Genomic DNA, 4,701 nt, shown 5'->3' with positions numbered 1-4,701 from the left:
CGGCCACGCGAGCATGGCGTCTCTCACTCCTCCACAGCCAGATCCCTCCTGCGCTGAGGCCATCTGACCAACAGCACCTAGAAGGCCGCATTAGGCTGGGGGGGCTTCCTGGCCCCTGCTTTCGGAGTGAGGAAATTGAGGCCCAGATCACAAAACTCATAGGTGGTAAAGCTGGGGAATGGGGACACGTCCCAGGTCTTCACCTTCCTGTGTCTACGCCTTTCGGTGTGTGACTTACAGTCCTCACCTCTGAAGGGGTAGGGTACACCTGTCCGTTTGGCTCTGGACTGGGCCACTGGGGGCAGGTATGCGAGTGTGCCAGTGCCCAGTCTGGGCCTCAGGATACCTGTTTCTGCTTGCTCACTTGCACTTCTGCCATCCATGTGAGAATTTTCTCTCAGACTTCCCACTGCCCCCACGAAAAGAATCAGAGACAGTTACTCCAGCCAAACCCAGCTGAGACTAGTTGCCCCAGATTCATGAGCCAGTCAAGAGAGGCCAGCAGAGCCATTTGGCTGACCACTGCTGTCCCCCGCTGACCCCAGCCACGTGAACCAAGTAATTATTGCTGTGCATCACTGAGAGTTGGTGTGTGTGGAGAGACTATTTGTTACACGGCTTTACTAAAGCAATTGGTGACTATTACAGCAATTGGAACTATACACAACCTAGCTCTTTAAGGATGGATTATCAGAAAGGAGGAGGAGGAATAACACTTTCTTTGAGCAACTGGACAGAGATATGGGAGAAGGGGAGCTGGGGATCAGTGAGGACCCCTGGTTTCTGGAGGGATGATGGCTGGCAGAGGAGCAAGAACCACTCTACCTTCATTGCCTGGCTAGAGGGGCAGCAGTGCAGATGGTGCAGAGAAACCAGGCCTGGGGAATGGGTTTACTTATTATAAAGAGAAAGGGGTTTGTTTATTTTTTAAGGTTTTTGCCATAGGGCACATGTAGTCACTGGAGAGAAAGATAGTAAGACAGAAAGTGAGAAATCACCCCCCAGGGGGATGGCCACACCACAATCCCTTCTCCATTCTTCCCACCTGGGACTTGGGGCACACATGCACGCGTGTCCAGCGTGAGTTTCAATCCACCAAGTCTGGGACTCAAACCATGGTCGACCACGGGGGGCGCCCACACCTTAACCACCATGCCACCCACTGGCCCCCAAGGGGGTGTGTTATTTTTAACACAGCAGTAGAAAGTCTGCTCTGCTGTATCTTCCTCTTAGGCCATTCCCGTCTCAACACCTCCCTGTCTGTGAGCCTACAGAGCCAGCCGTGAAGGCCAGTGAGGTTTGGACTGGAGCGGGGTGGCCCGAGTCCTAACTCAGCACTGTCACTGACATGGCCGTGTGTCCATGGAGAGTCGCTATGCTTCGCTGGCTCTCAGTCTCCCCATCTGGAAGGTGATTCCTCAGGCCCACCCTGCGCATGTCAACAAGGCTCTGTGGAGTGACCACGCGGCTGCCTTCCAGCGGATGGCCCTTGAGCATCTGTCTCTAGTCTCTGCAAACAATTTAAACGGGAGGCCGGGCGGCCTGGAGGAATGCAAACTCATCTCAATGCTGGCCAGGGCCCAGCGTATTTAGGAAGGGAAATCTCCAGGCAAAAATGATAATATTTTGCATTCCTCAGCCAAAGGAAAGGATTAAGGATATCGGCATCGGATGCTCTGTTTTCCAGGCCACACTTCCTCACCCTCGCTGCATAGTGGAGACCTGGCCACGGGTTCCTCCGTCCCTGGCTGGGCTTCGGGACACACCCAGATGTCAGAAAGTCAGAGGCCCTGGTCACGCTTCCACAGAAAGCGCCCCCTCGCCCCGGACATGGAGCGCAAGTGCATGGGTGGCCCCCACAGCTCTACCAGACCCTGTTTTGTTTTCGTTTTTGCCATAGGGCATGTGCGCTTGCTGGAGAGAGACAGAGGGAAAGTGAGAAATCACCCCCGGGAGGTGGCCACACTGCAATCCCCTCTCCCCCACGCTCCTCTCAGGATTTTGTACATGCATGCACATGCACCTGGTGTGCTTTTCAAGCTGCCGGGCCTAGGACTTGAACTGTGGTCAGCCATGTAGGAGTCCAGTGCCTTAACCACCATGCCACCTGCTCGTCCCAACCCTTCTTAATGAATGTGGACGCCAGTCTGTGTGCACGGACTCCTTGAGAACATGCCGTGAGCCCTGGAGATGACCACAGCTTCTGTCTCCCTGGGATCCTCTGGGAACGGGGGCAATGACAGTGTTGGGGGGGGATTGGCTGGAGGGCAGAGGGCCAAGGTCAAAGGCTAAAGGATGGGCTCCCGACTTGAGAGCAGCTGGCGGGAACTAGGCTGGGTATCAGGAGACCTGGCTTCTCCCCAGGACCTGCCCCAACCAGCTGTGAACTTGGATAATGACTCTTCCCCTGGGCCTCGGTCTTCCCTCAGAAAACAAGGGAGCTGGCCCAGGTGGGCCGAGAGAGCCTGCAGCCCAGTCTTGGAGTCCGGGACGCACCCGCTCCGAGGTCACTTCCGAGTCCATCTCCCCTCAGAGAGGAGGGCCGGAGGTCAGGAAAGGGCACCCCACAGCAGGCAGCTGGCTGCTGCTCTGCCAGCTCTGTGGATGGGCTTCCGGGGACTGAGGCACCCCTCCCTCTCTCCCAGCTCTGGGGTCTGATGGAAATAGGCCTTAGCTTCAAGCCCCTCATGAAAGCGAGGGACAGCCCCTGCGGTGGCTTGGCCTAGGGGGGCCTCCTGCTGCTCGCACTGGAGGCCGGGCTGGTGCCTCCGGCCGGTTCCCGCCCCCAGGCCTGCCACCTTCTGGTGCTTGAGGGCAAATGTGCCCAGACCTGGCCCTCCCCATCCCTCCTTGGCACTCCTGCAAAGGGGCGCCCTGCGACCTAGCTTCTCCAGGGAACTCACCAGCACCCACTTTACGAACCACTGCCTGGGGGACTGCGCACCTCTGCACCTTGGGGGTCACCCGCTGCGTTCTCTCTGGAGTCCAGCCACCCCGTAATGTCCCAGCTCCGTTATCACCTCCCAACCGCCCTCCCTCCCTGCTGTCCTGGAAGCACCGCGGAGCCTTGTCTGTGGCTGGGGGCCCCGAGGACCGCTCTCCCACCCCCTACCCCTCTCCCAGCCCTTGCAGGACAGAACGCGGCTCTGTGGGGAGCCTGGGAAGCCTGTGCCCATGCGTGCCTGAGTATAGCCAAGGGGGTACCCAGGGCAGGGACGGGTAGTGAGAGTTTCCCCTTCCTCCCCACGGAGTCTGGAGGAAGGAGAGAGGTTCGAGAGATGCTGGCCCCTCCTTTAGAAGGCTGGCCAGAGTCTGGCCAGAGAAGGGGAAGGGAGGGAGTGAAGCAGCGGGTGGCTTCTGTGGAAGGGCGTCACCTCCTGATATGAGCCCAGCGGGGTAGAGGCTCCCTCGGGAGATGACCTCACACGGAGACGGCCATCGCAGTCACACCCACGGCTGCTCCTCCCAGCGCTCGGCCGCGCCAGCTGTGGACAGAAGCAAGCTTGTCTGTGGGAGGCTGTGGCCACGATGCACCTGCCCCCGGGGGGAAAGCCCTGGCTCTACGCGGATTCACGCATCCTCTCGAGCGTTCGTGTGTGGAAAGGAACCACATCAGAAAGCAGCAGGCTTCCCCGTGTGCAGCGGGGCCCGAATGTCCACACCAGAGGGTTTCTAGGTCCACCTCAGAGGGTCTAGGCCAGCCATCCCCAACCGTCCTGGCACCAGGGGCCGGTTTCATGGAAGACGTTTCCAGGGACCAAGGGGGCTGGAGGATGGGGCACACGCACAGCTCACAGCAGGGTCTGCACGCCTATGGGACCTGATGTCAGCTGATTGGACAGGAGGCGGGGCTCGGGTGGTGATGCCAGCCATGGAGCGGCCGTAAATGCAGATGGAGCTGCACTTGACCGCCCGCCACTCAACTACTCACCTCCTGTTGTCGGCTGCTTCCAAATAGGCCACAGACGGTACTTGTCCGTGACCCCCTCAGGGGTTGGGGAGGTCTGGTCTAGATGCCTCAGCTGGCCTCCATGGCAATGCTCAAAATAGGTGAAGGCCGCGGCGCCGGATGAGTTTATCAGATTAACTTGACATTCATCAAGAAGGGCCCGGAAGGTGGGGGCAGGGCAGCTGTCCCTTCCCCACTTCCCTCACCCTCTCAGCCAGGCCCAGGTGTGCCCTGGTGACCCACACTGGGCGCCAGTGACCTCGGTACACCCCTGCCCTGCCCTGCCCTGCCCGCCTCCCCCCCACCCCTGGCCTCCCCTGCCTTTTATTTTTCTGAGAAATGAGGAGTTGGCCAATGTGCTGCTTAAGCAGATGTCAAGTTCATGGAAAACAGGCCTCAGAATTGAAAACAGCAAACACCACGCTGAAATTTGTTGTAATTAACGTTGTTTTTCCTCCCAGCTCTGGACAGCCATCTCGTGCCTTCAGAGAGCATGAATCACCGCCTTCAAGAACCAGGCATGGTTTCATGAAAGCCAGGGTATTTTTCTGTCTTAAATCATTTAGTTTTTGCTCTAGGTGGGAAATCGATCAAAGTGGACATTTCCCCTAAGCTTTCAAAGGCTGCTATGGGGACCAGCAGTTAGCGTAATGGCTATGTCGCTGGACTCCCACGTAGTCGACCGCGGTTCGTGTCCCGGATCCGGTGGCTTAAACTCACGCCGGGCGCGTGTGCGTGCGTGCCCAGGATCC

At 58.3% G+C, this 4,701-nt stretch overlaps 1 protein-coding gene and 1 long non-coding RNA gene across 2 annotated transcripts in view; one reads left to right on the top strand and one right to left on the bottom strand.

Annotated features, from left to right (window-relative positions):
• Positions 1–4,701, bottom strand: part of ITGA11 (integrin subunit alpha 11) — a 131,734-nt gene that overhangs the window by 107,724 nt on the left and 19,309 nt on the right. The gene's annotated exons all lie outside the window — the stretch shown is intronic.
• LOC102467772 (uncharacterized) overlaps positions 1–4,701 on the top strand; it is an 8,369-nt gene that overhangs the window by 1,909 nt on the left and 1,759 nt on the right. The window contains exon 2 of the long non-coding RNA XR_001370742.1: positions 4,411–4,489. This is a non-coding gene — a long non-coding RNA (uncharacterized LOC102467772). The remainder of the gene's footprint in view (positions 1–4,410; positions 4,490–4,701) is intronic.

The sequence above is a fragment of the Tupaia chinensis genome, unplaced genomic scaffold, assembly GCF_000334495.1.
Source record: "Tupaia chinensis unplaced genomic scaffold, TupChi_1.0 Scaffold000377_2, whole genome shotgun sequence".
NCBI lineage: Eukaryota > Metazoa > Chordata > Mammalia > Scandentia > Tupaiidae > Tupaia > Tupaia belangeri.
Note: the sequence above shows the minus strand (reverse complement) of the source record. Positions and strands in the feature narration are given on the sequence as shown.